This window comes from Ambystoma mexicanum, chromosome 3p, assembly GCF_040938575.1.
Source record: "Ambystoma mexicanum isolate Mex_15411 chromosome 3p, UKY_AmexF1_1, whole genome shotgun sequence".
In the NCBI taxonomy this organism is placed as follows: Eukaryota; Metazoa; Chordata; class Amphibia; order Caudata; family Ambystomatidae; genus Ambystoma; species Ambystoma mexicanum.
The window spans coordinates 1,218,249,669-1,218,263,025 of NC_090925.1; positions in this window are offsets into that span (position 1 = coordinate 1,218,249,669).

Consider the following 13,357-nt stretch of genomic DNA (forward strand, 5'->3'; position numbering starts at 1 on the left):
AGCTGGAGGCCGCCTTTGTCCCCAGCCGGGGATTCAGGTATGTTTTTCTTTTTTGTCCTGCCCCCTCCCCGCCCTCCCAACCCCACTTACCTTCAGGCTGCTTTGTCCCCGGTGGTTGACGATGGCACCCTCCAGCCGTGTGCAGACTCGGAGCGGGGCCATCCCCACTCCGAGCCTCCACATGGCTGGAGGCTTCCATCGTCCCCCGTCGGGGACCCAGGTACGTGTTTTATTTGCTTTTTTTCCCCTCCCTCCCACCCTTCCGCCCTCCGAACCCCACTTACCTTCTCTTTTTTTCAGTAGCGGACGCTCTGGTAACCGAAGTGTTCCCAGCGCGTCCGCTCCCGATGGCCGCCATGGAAAGCGCAAACGGACTCTGTTTTCCCTTTCCCGGCGGCCATTTTCTCAGTCATTTTATTTTTTTATTTTTCTGTTCCAAAACGCTGCAGTGTTTTGGGACAGAAAAAAATGCTTTTAGTACCTCGGTCTCGCAGATCTTGCAGGCCGGGATACTAATAGCAATATGCCCCTCATGGCAGGGGTATTACAGAGTCAGGTAATGCCCCGGGGCCTTCGTTAAGGCCCTCGTTTTGCTCAGGCCTATAACTATGGGCCCTGGGGCATTACCTGACTCGATAATGCCCCCGCCGCGAGGGGCATATTGGTTAATTAATATTCCTCATCTGTCATCTAGAACAGTTACACACTTTTGACTAGTCATTATCTCTGGTATATGATATGATAGGTTATTTATAACACGCTTAATATCCAGAGGTTTCTAAGTGTGGACACAGGGATCGAACCTGTGGTGCTCCGTACTGTCTTGCTTCCAAGGCGAGCATGTTGCCCCTGAGCTATCCTCTCGAGACAATAGCTCATGAATATCATAAAGCACACAGCCATGGGTAGCCCGGGATCCAGAGCTGCTAGACTGCATTCCTTTTACATTGAGTTGGTATTTGTCTCTCAAGTACGGGCAGGCAGAGCCATTCTCTAATCACAGGATTTGGTGGCCTCCTGAAAATCACGTGACTTACCTTTACATCATCAATAACTACAGATTCAACTCTTTCCTCGTACTGAAATATATTTTCCAAGCTATTTGTCTATTTGCACTGCATTGTGTCACCCGCATGACTTCAAATGTGAGTGCCGCTAATGTCTGCTAGAATGCTGATAGTGTGGGAAGTTTAGGAACAATGAACTGCTGAACTTTAGGTACAATGAGTGTAGAACTACAGCAGAACTATGGTGCGAAGAGCCATTTGGCAGGGGTAAGCATTGCAGACCGCTTAAAAAATAGAAATAAGAAAAAGGTTATTTTATACATGTTACATTGCCTGCACCATGAAACCTACCCACATGGCGAATTTCAGGTTTGTAGGATGTTGGCAAGTATGCTGAACATTTTCAAACAGACAAACACATATCCACAAATTTCCCTTACATATAGAGAGAGAAGATCATTTAATATAGCCAAAAACTCGATTGATTTTGATGCAGTGATTATGGCTCCAAAAATAAACGTGCAACATTGCAGGAGAATATTTGTCAGGCTGCAAGGCCTCTTACTTCACTTGAAGGGGTTTCCTTTGATCTCGCCGGGCTTGCACATGATTGAAACAATGCCCGGTGATAAATGAACGTACATCCCTAATCGTCTTCTTTTTACTGTGATAATTTATTGGCTGGCAGTTTAACAATGCTTCACAAACCATTCATGTGGCCGAGTCTGTCTGGTTTGCGTTACTTCACAACTTTCACTGCAATAAAGACTTAAAAACCTACTTGGTGTATAACATGAGCAGGCTGCCACCATTCCAGAGGGGTTTACTTTCGGTTTTATTGTAAATTCAGCCGCAATCTTAGGCGTTGTATAACTTCAGCAACTCTCCGGAAGTGGCACAGGCACAGGTGAAAGATGTAAACTTCCGAGGTTAGGTGCAGCTTCCGCACTTCCTCGGTGGTTTACTTGCTATCAGGCAAGATCCTCCACGAGTTAAACTCTCATTCTACAGGAAGGGCATTAGAATTCTATTTTCGTGGTTCTCTTGTGCCATTTTACTGGGCCCTATACCTGTTGCTTTTTCCCTTCTGGTTTTACTTGACCTTTGATTTGATTTTTGTGAACAGAGGGACTTCTACTGACACTGCTCCTAGGGCAGAGGTGCTTTGTAAGCATCCCACTTTGGCCTCACTGTTGTTCTATTCCCATGCAAGTGTGTTAGGGAATAGACTGGTGGCAGGTGTCATTTAATTTTGGCTTCATCAGGGATGCAGTGCTCTTTGCAGTGTAAGTAGCCCAGAGGAAAAGAATGGTAAATGTAGGTTTCCTAATGCATTTTGTTTTGGCCCATCCATTTGTCTGTATGGACCATGAAACTGGTGTAAAATGGCAGTGGTCCTGACATGGGCTCGCTCTAAGCCCTGCACTTGCAAAAGTGGTTTAAACTGGCCTAGCTTGGTTTTCTACCTCAGACAAGTCCATTACACATGCTGTGCCGGTGGACCTGAGTGTTTGGTGCTTTTAGGGCCAGCCTGATTGGCTGCCTTTGGACGTCTGCCTGGTGTGTGATTAGAAGTCTGCCTTAGGTTAGCCCCTGAGGGAATGTATTTATCTATGAGAGTCGCTGTGCATTCCTCAGATCAGAGAGATGCTTACCTACATTGCTGGAGAATGCCCACAAGGATAGGCTGCTGCTGCTGCTGGTGAGGAACAGGTTTGGACATGTGTGCTGGGCCTCGGATCCTTTGCTTTGCTCCTGGTTTCTTCTTTTGTTTGCTGGGCTTTTCCTCATCCTGCTGGCTGGAATGGCAGTCCCATGCTGGGACCATTTCTGATTCATTGCTGTACCGCATGCCTGGACCAAGTGCCTTGAGGTAGGGAGTCCCTTTACCTAAAAGGGTGGTTGGTGACCACTACTCCACCTCAGCTCCACCTTGGGCTACCCTGGGTCACTCCCATCTGTGGCTCCCATTATGGGACCATTCTTTGTTGGCTGGCTGCCCTTTCTTGCCCTTCGAGGTGCCCAGATACCCTTGATCCTCCACCTTCCTGATGCCTTCTCAGTCACTGCTTCTGCTCCTGGCTGGTGGTTCCCTTACAAGGGAGCAAAGTTCATCGCCAGGTCCAGGGTTCAAGACCCTGGGTGCCAGATCCTTGGCCCAGCCTTGAAAAGAAGACATCTACTTCCCGGGTCCTCAAGCCGTTTCCAAACCAAAGCATTAGTGACTGGCACTGTAAGTATGTGTTGCCTAGTGCTGGGTTCCTGATACATTCTTCAGAATTGTTTGGAGGACTCCCTGGATCTGTGAGTACTGGTGTTTTGCAGGTCCCCTCTACTGCGAATCACAATTGACTTCCATTGGTCCAAATACAGCTTTGAATCCATCGTTCTTCAGCTGGATGGGTCTGGAACCTAGAACTGGAGGTAACTTCTGGTGTTCCATGGGGTTGGTTGCTTCTTTGGCTGCACCTGTGTAGTGGAATCAGCACTCACCTAGCTCTAACTCAATGTGACTTGTCTATGGGATGTATGCCGGTGTTTTCTATAGGCAAAACTTTAAAACCTTTGAACTCCTACAGACTACTGAAAACAGGTTCTTAGCTGGAGTTTGGTATTTTTTTTGGTTCCAACTTGGGTCCCCAGAGTTCTCTGTCAAAAAACGGTGACTTTAGGAAGCACCGTATATTTACTAGGAAATTTAATGTGTAAATGAATGCAGTTCACGCTTTTCAAATAGGATATAATTGGGCACTTTATTACAATGTTTGTTACTATGTTTCTAAATTTATCTAAGAGTAAATTGAGTCCTAAATAAGTCCAGTACACGTAATTTAATTTCACTGTATTTTTTGGATGGTCCTTTCGCTCCCTTGGTGTTAAGCGTTATATATGTATAGCATGCCTCCCTTCGAGGTATAGGTGTTGTATAATGTTTTATAGGTTGTGGGTAACAATTGAGCACCCCATGTACTGGCCTGGTGATTACAGGATATATGATTGTATTTACATGCCTGCTTAGGAATATCTTTCTCCCCACCACTTTGCGTTATTAAGAGCAGAGTCTAACACTGAGTATACGCCTCGAAGTGCTTATATAAGTGGAAAGGTTCTCACCTGAGGCCCTTTTATTATTTTTATGCATCCTTCTCTTGTCACGCACCTACCCTCTGAGACTCGCGCCCAGTATCGGCTCAGAATGCCCAGATAATTCTCCAATTCCCTCAAAGCATGGATTTTTAAACAACACCTGACCAAGGACTAACCCCAATGTACACACATACCGATGCACAGAACACTGTTGAAAGATGCCAGCTCACGTGCTAGCTTCCCACACTCTGTACAGCGCTCCACTGCTCTCGAGCGAGGTCTGATCTTAAACAAAAAAATAAATAAAGAAATAAATTAAAGGTAGTAGGTACAATCTTACACCCCTCGTTACTAACTTCGCCTTTCCTGTTATTTACCCTAGTACTCTTTAAAGCGCTCCATTGCTCTCCGAAGGTAGGTTCGTTCTCATAAATCCATAGTTACGAGGTGATCCTCACTGTTTCCTTTTGGGATTATTGCCTTAATGCAGATCACATGACCACGCAAATCGCCCTGTATCAGGTATGGTTCCACGTACGTACTTTTCTGGTTTATTGAGGGGATCTTCTTTGTACTCTTTGCTGACATTTGGCAGTGTGGGTAAGAGCCAGTTCCCTAAACATTAAATGATTATTGGTATGCCTGACATTGACTGTGTCGTCCGGATGGGTAGTCTGATGGGTTATCATGTGGAGGGCTTGAAGTCTAGTCTGGGCTCTTCTGCTTGTTAGATCATTTTTGTTTAGAGTTTAAAAGATAATTAATCAGCCCATTATCGTGTAAGCTTGTGTAATTCATTAATTGATTGTTCACTTAACGGAAGTGATTCTGTTTTATCGAATGATCATTCATGATTATTTTTTGTCACAGTGCCATTACTGACTGTATACATTTTAGGGTTTGTCACAATTTCTTACAATTTGAATGTAGTGTACATCATGAATTCGAAACTTGAACTTTAATGCTGAATTTTATTGTACTTAATTCTAGTGCTCTTAAATTTGTGGATATGGACTGATTGTTTATTATGTATTGTATGTAAAGTGATTGATTTGTGTAAAGTTCTTGATTAAACTGAATCACAATAAAGAAATACAAATAATAATACATTAAGGGTAGTAGGTACAGTCTGGCAAAGGCAGTTTGCTTGGTCCCTGCTCCCATGTTACACCACTCGTTACTAACTCCGCCTTTCCAGTCATTTACCCTATTACTCTTTAAAGCGCTCCATTGCTCTCCGAAGCTAGGTTCGTTCTCAATAAATACCCACAATAAATAATGAATAAATAGTTCTGCATAATGTATATTGAAGATACTTGATACAGTGTGACACAGGCAATCAGTGTACTAGGGGTGGCTAGAATGCTGCAGACTCTGCAGTATCACACATGGAGCAGGGTCGGCGCATCAAGTTGGGGTTGGCAGCTTACCATTATGAGTCAAACAGGGGCATTTTCTGATGTGGCCGGCAAGTGTTCACATGCCCACTGACAGTTTTTCAGGTATCGGACACTGGCGGAGGCCAGACATTCAGTTGGCAAACTGTTTTGCGGATCCATGATGGGGTAAGCAATGTGTGACCTGTCGTATTTGCTACAACATCTAGCAGCCGCGATTCCTAATGAGGACAACAACCACTGTAGACGTAAGAAAAAAAAATCAATCACTGTGCAACTTAAAACTTTTCTTCAGTGCCCACTTGGAACTAATCATAATGTTGTCCCTTGTAAGTATGAAAATAGCAAAGTCCCGCCTCCCCTCGCGCCATTGTTTGCGTTCGGCTGAATCGTATTGCCGGGCCGGCGCCCCCGGCAGCTCATTACTAGTGCGTGAACCGGAAGAGATACACACAGCGACCGGCTCGGGCCGAGCATCTCATGATTACAGGTCGGCCTTGCACGCCAATGCGCGCTGCTCCCTAATGAGATTTATCCAAGCAGATTTTCATATTCCACCGGCTCACCGCGCCAAGATGGCCACTTATCATGTGTTTCAAATTTAATTGGGCCTGTAGGGAATATTCCAGCATAGCATATGCCATCTGCAACAAATGCCGCTTTTTGAGATTAATATTCCTTGACAGCTTTTCGCAATATTTCACCCTTAAACTCTGAAATACTGCTCAGCTAGGCAGTCTTCCCAGAGATGAACTGCGGTTTTTTTGGAAAGGCGAGGGCCACCAGGCCCTCTCTCATTCGCAGGGACAGCGCTGCTCTTTGCACCACATTTAAAAAGGTATTTTACGAGGTCACAGTTGGAAGCTTGGCGCTGTGTGAGTTTGGGGGGGGAGGGAGAGTGCAGTGGGGAGGGAGAGTGCAGTGCAGCGTGGTATATGAGGGTCTCTCTACCTGTGCATGCAGCAGGGTGTATGGCACTCTATGCTAGTATGCCGATTTATGGTCTATAAGGCCAATGTGGTTATATTCATCGTTGGTTTTAAGTTCAAAAGTATATGTTTTTTTAACAGCCATGCTTTTAGAGACGTATTGCAGGACTAGCATATTAGAGTACGCTCCCCTCCTCCCCCCCACACTGCGCAGAAATCAATCCTGAGGTCTATTATCCACTACTAAATCCCTTACAGAAACTATAAGTCATACAGCCCAGCAGGTATGACCACCATCGAGCCCGCCCACCTCCAATCAAATAGTACACACAGACTACCCACAATGTCTCTCCTCTGGTCAACACCACCGCCTCTTACCAATACTATACTCCACGACCAAAGACATTTCCTGAAGGGACCCCAGTAATCTTTAGGGCGTGAGACTGTCACCACCAATTCCCGATGCGTATCCTCTTGAGAGTTACACCACGCCAGTTCCATCAGCCATTCCGCCAATCGCAGAGCCCGTTGATCCCACCAGTGCATCGCCACACATCTCCTGGCAATTATCAGGGCCACCCACTCCAGTCTATGGCACCTTTTTTGGGTATCCAGTAATATGTCTGCTGAAAAATTGCAGCTTTACAAATATTCACGGCAAAGAGGCTGTGGTGTGACCCGGTAAAAGTGTTTCCATTATACCACACAAAGGGAGCTGGAGTTGCGGGGGTGTCCCCGCATCCATTACATGGATTGCGGGGGCCACACCACAGCCTTTTAACCGAGATTTTTTTTAAACTGCCATTTTTACGGCGACTTAATCACATGAAACCTTTTTTTGCACCACCCAGTAAAGAGCCCCAAGAGTGCTGTCTCTGGGCTCAGCTGGATCTCAGTCCCTATCATCTCCTTCACTGTAGCTTGCATTTCTCCCCAAAAGGCTGCCACCTTCCCAGACTCCCAGGCCATGCGCATGAAGCCGACATCCCACATTTTGCACCGCAGACTAGCGCCTAACCACGTCGGGTGTAACATATGCTTAGTTTAAATATTTGAAATGACGCAACTTGTGCTTATAATTCATAGAGACCTTCCTGAGCTGCTTACAGACATCTAGCCAATCACCATTACCTATATTACGCCCCAGCGCTTCCTCTCACATTCGCAACGCTCTCACGGCTTGGCCCGCCCGCCACCCCTGCACTCTGGCATATAGCTTGGAAACACTATTTCGAGCCGGGGCCGCTCCTTTCATATACTGCATCGCCTCGGACACTTGCAGCATTAGTGGGAACTCATCCAGTGCTGCTTTAAGCTTCCTTTTCACTCTTTAATTAGCCATCGCCGTGCCCAGGGTTATGCCCCAATGCTTCTAAGCCCATCCGCCGTGAGGAACACCCCGTCCACAAACAGGTCCTCCACTCTACAACCCCTAATAGGGTCAACTTCCTATGCAGGGCCGGATCAAAAAGCACCTGATCCCATTAATTCTATTAAAGTCTATCTCCACTAGGATGGCCTACTCTTCACATGCTTAGTGTGCACATCACGTAGCCCCTTATAGCCACGTGTACAGTGTGAATCTCCCATATGGGCATACTCTGCCTACCCCACAACTCGGCCGCAACCCTGTTTGGTGCCACTAAGGCCCTTCCAAGAGCCTACTGCTGCGCATAGGGCGCCCATCCATACCAGTACTTAATATGACTTGTTTGTGCTATGTAATAATATGCCTCCATATCCGGCACTGCCAGGCTGCCATCCTCCAAAGGTAAGGAAGTCACATCCCAACCCACTCTCACATGCTTAACAGCCCATATGTACCTGCTCAACACCACCCGGATCTTATAAAAATACCACTTAGGCGGGCGAACAGGAACATTTAAGAACACATACAAGAATGTTGGTAGTAGCACCAATTTCACTACAGAGACTCTCGCTATCATAGACATTGGGACACAGGTCAACCTGGCCAGCAGTGTACTCACTGACTCTAAAACGAGCATGTAGTTATCAGCAGTCGGCATGCATCAGTCGACACGCTGACTCCCAAGTAGCCCACCCCATCCTGACAACACTTAAGCCCCCATCTTGTGCATATCTGCGCAGTGTTAGCCGTTAATGGGAGCAGCTCAGAGTTTGACTAGTTGATGCAAAGCCCCAACACCTACCCACCGAATTCTGTCACTGCACCCACTATTGGATCGACATTACTCTCTGCGTCAGACACATAAATGAGCAGGTCATCAGCATAAAACGACACTACCAGTCTTTGCGTGTAAAAGCTGAGTCCCGCTACATATGCTCTGTACTCAGCACGCACGTCAGTGCCTCTATGGCCAACGCAAAAAGCAATAGCGACAGGAAACACCCCTGCCACGTTCCACAGTGTAGATGAAACTGCTCTGACACCTCTCCGTTAATCAGCAGCCTTGCCCCTGGCCCAGAATACAACAACTTAATCAATGTCAGCATGTTCTGTCCCATTCCCTTGCGCTCCAACACATTAAACAAAAATGCCCAGCTCGAGCTATCAAAAGCCTTCTCCGCATCAAGCAGTATGGCTACCGCCTGCATCAACGGGTCTATTTGGGAGAGGACCGCAAATAACCTGCTCAGATTGAATTGTCCAGACCGCCCTGGGATAAAACCACATTGATCGGGGATCACCAGTTTATCCAACAGTGGGGAAAGCCTACTCTAAAGCACCTTAGCCAGCATTGTATAGTCTGCGTTCAAAAGTGACAGTGGTCTATACGAGGTGCACAGTCGCACATCCTTACCCGGCTTGGGCACCAAAGTGATAGTTGCCTCACGCATCGTGGGCGGCAATACCCGCTCCCTCTGTGCCTCCTGATACTCTGCAACAAGTAAAGGGAAAACCATTTGAGAAGACTCCTTTTTATACTCCATGGCTATAACATCTGGTCTCAGAGTTTTCCCACCATCTAGGCCCGCAATGGCTCTTTCAATCTCAGCCTCCAAGACAGGAGCATCCAGAGGGACCATATGCTCCTCCACAATCCACGCAAGTTCTATCTCTTCTAGGTACTCTATTAACCTGTTTTGTTGGCTTGTTCTCATATCCCGAAACAGTTGCGAGTAATACTCCATAAAAGCCTTCATTATGTCAGCCTACCCCTATGCAGCACTGCCTGCCAGCACCTAACTAATCTGCACTGCTGGCTTATCTGAACGGATAGACCGAGAGAGAAGACGTCCAGGCCTAGCCCCCTCACTGTATCTATGCGCAGTCACCTTTTCCCCCAAGAATCATGCCTCCCTATTAGCAGCCTTCCTAGACTCCTCTATCTTATCCTTCACTTGCCCTAGGACTCTCCTCTCATGATCTTTCTCATATTGTACTTCGAGTCTTCGCAAACTCATCTTCTAATCTACTCAGCACACCCCTAAGCGCCTTGAGAACACAATTTTCCTCAGATAAACCTTGTATGTTTCCCACAGCGTGGCCATAATGTCCACTGATCCCCTATTATGCTCCACAAAGCTCCTCATTTCCTCCTGGAGCTCAGCCTTAAATGCCACATCCCTCAAGGAGCCAGGTTTAAATTGCCACTCCTTCCCCCGTCCCCTGGTACTAGGCAACAGCAGTTCTAGCGTGACCGGGGAGTAGTCTGAATAAGTGCTTGACAAAATATTACAGCCCTCAGCCCAGCTGCTTATCCTCTTAGAAATGAGCCACTTATCGATCCGAGAATGGGTATCGTGCACAGACGAGTAAAATGAATATTCCCTCCATGCCCCATACATTTCTCTCCATATATCCACCAGATCATGCATTTTACAGAGCCCTGACAGTGCCTTGGCAGCACCCGACAGTGGTCAAGTCCTAGCTTAGACCTATCCAACATAGGTTCAGTGACTGTGTGTACATATCCCCACCCACAATCATGGTATATTCCACAAACTGCATCAGTTTCTGGTCCACCCCAATGAAGTAACCAGGATCCTCCACATTGGGGGCGTACATGTTGACCAACACTACTCAGTGACCTGCAAGACACCACACCACTAAAACGTATCCCTCCTGCGAGTCTTGCACCGTTTTGGGGTGCTGAAACCCAACACTGCTCTGCACCATAATAAGGACTCCTCTTGAGTATGTGGTGTAAGAAGAGAACCATTTCATATATGTCTTGCTTCGCCAAAAAGTATCATGGCCCACCAATGTTAGGTGTGTTTCCTGCAGCATTACACCAGAATCTCTTTAAATATACTATTATCTCCGCTGCTTAACCAGGTTGTGTAGACCCCTAACGTTCCATGATAACAATGTGATCTTCACTATGCCCCCAAGTCCTTTACACACATGATTATTTCTCTGTCACCCAATTCCAGAGCGGTCCCCCACAACTTGGTCACCCAACATCTCCACCACACCATGGGACCACCTCATATACCCAAATCGAACAGAGACCAACAAAGCCTGCAACCCAACCTCTGCAGCGTGGGGCCCACCAAACCCCACTTCACCCCCCTCCATCACTGAACAACCTCCAACCTCCAGTGTAATACCCAACTGCCCCCACCAAACCCAACAACAACTTGCAGCCCTTATGAGCCAGGAGCATCTCTCGCTCTACGGGGCCGCATCAAGCAAGGGACTGCCCAGGAACATCAGACAGTGCCTGGAAACATCAGACAGAATCAAAACTTACTTTATGACTAGCAGGGACCCATAGCCCCATTTTGCACACACTCCAGGCTAACCATACCTAGCAGTTACATTATCCCAAGCCTGTAGTTCACATAGCGGCGATAAGCTTAGAGGCTTCCTCCGCTACAGTGAAAAAGTGTGTTTTATCCTTCCAGATTATTTTTAGCCTAGCTGGGAAGAACATTTGATGCTTCACTGATTTGTCACGCATTCAACGCTTCACATCTCTGAACATGCACCTGCTCGCCTGTACCGCCACGCTAAAGTCTGGGTAAATAGAGACCATCGCAATCACTGTGCCAGGTGGGCAACCAGGCACGGGACGTGGGCCAGGAGTGCGATGCGCCCTTTCAATCAAGAAAGCATCCGAAAACACAGGGTGACCTAGCATCTCAAGTACCTGCTTTTCCAAGAACAACTCAAGAGGGTCCTTCGCTGCCGACTCCGGCAGCCCCACAATTCGAATATTACTGCGGCGGGACCTGGATTCTAGGTCATCGTTTTTCTCCTGGACTGCCTTCATGTCCTTCTCCAGCCACTCTACTTTGTCCTCCAGGATTCGCACTGCATCCTCAGTAAGCCCAACTCGAGTCTCTACCTCATCCATACTCCCACAAAGAAACTACATTTTGTGCTGCAAGCTCTCCAGGCAGCTAGAAAGTGTGTCCATCTTCTGGTCCAGCTTACTCAGTGTACCTCGCATTTCAATCATAAGGCTCTTCAAGTCCACTTGGCTCAATGCTCCCGCCAGCTCTCCTTTAGGTCCACTTTCCTCCATAGCCACCTCTGGAGGGTTCCTTCTTTGTCCCCCCATCCCGCGTGAAGGCATCCGGTTTGCTCTGCTTTTTAGCACCTGACCCCGGCATGCCATGCTGAAATGGTAAGCCACTGCCTAAGGGCCACAGGCTAATCACCTCCCTCCTAGATCCTCACAGTTCACTTGCTATGTCGCTGTGTCACCACAGTCATTTCCCGCAGCACAGCACTCTTTGTCAAGGCCTCTTTCAAGTACTTTCAAGCACTCCTTATCCCAGCTCACTGCTCTTCATTCAAACAGCACAGTACCATTACTTACTCCCGCAAGCCCGCTCTTTACAACGTGGCAATCAGCTCACCGCACACAGTAGTTTATACCCCTCTGGCCTGTACTTTGATGTTTCCAATCCGGCAGAGTAACCCGCACACACCTCCTCCCGGCCCTCGCTGCTTCCCACTGAGCGTAGGCATCCCCAGGCCAACGTTGCCTTCAGGGAGATTCTGTCCCCCACAATCAAGCCACTCCACTGTTGTCAGCGCGTCGCTGCAGGCACTGTGTTGGTGGCGGCAACAGTGTCCACTAGCCAGACACCCGCAACGCACCCGCCATGCTGCTTCGCTGTTACAGCCTGCCCTGCTCACCCAACAATTTGTAGTGCCTTGCCACCTTCAATCCGAGCCAGGACTGCAGCTCTCCAGGGTCGATGCTATCATCTATAGCGTGTTGTCTGGGCCGCGTCCCCTCTCTGCTCTGGCCGCACACTGCAGCTGCAGTAACCCGTTCCTCACGTCAGCTCCACCGAGCCACTGGGGTGTCATCACCTTCGAGGCCTTCACCATGGGTTAGCCGGTCATGAGGCCCCACACTGACTCCTTCACCGGCCGTGGGCACTCAGACCACTTCAGAAAACCATTTCCGTCAGTCTTAGAAGTACTCGGGAGTCCCCTCCGCCACACTGTGAGCAGATATTCCGTCCCTAGGCAGAGCTCCTCACTCAGGCAGCCATCTTCCTTTGTGCCCTTTACCCGCCCACCGCCCCCAAGTTCAAAAGTATTTCATTCATTTTACTGAAAGAAATATGGAATCATATGAAAACACAAAAACAGGAGAATGGATCCAGCAGGCAAGAATAAGTATCAATGCTAGAATCTGGGTAGAAACTCTCAAGGAATTGGAAATAGGTAGAACTTAACACTTTCTACTGTTCATGGCCATTCCAACGAGCATGCCGCGGGGCAGAAAAGTGAAATTGTCTTTTTTGTATTGTCTTCCAGGCTGATTATATAATCCAGAGTATGTTTGTGTGATGGGATCCTGCAGCACACACCGGACTCCTGTCTTGCCATTCTTCTGACCACCATTACTTTAAAAACAAATTCTTGGCCGGAGAACTCCTAAAACACTACCGGGTTAGGTCAGGCTCCATTGCTTCGCTCATGCACGTTTTCAGAAGGGGATTTCAGCCTTTGTGCTGAGATTTAATGGCCCTACCACACCGCTGG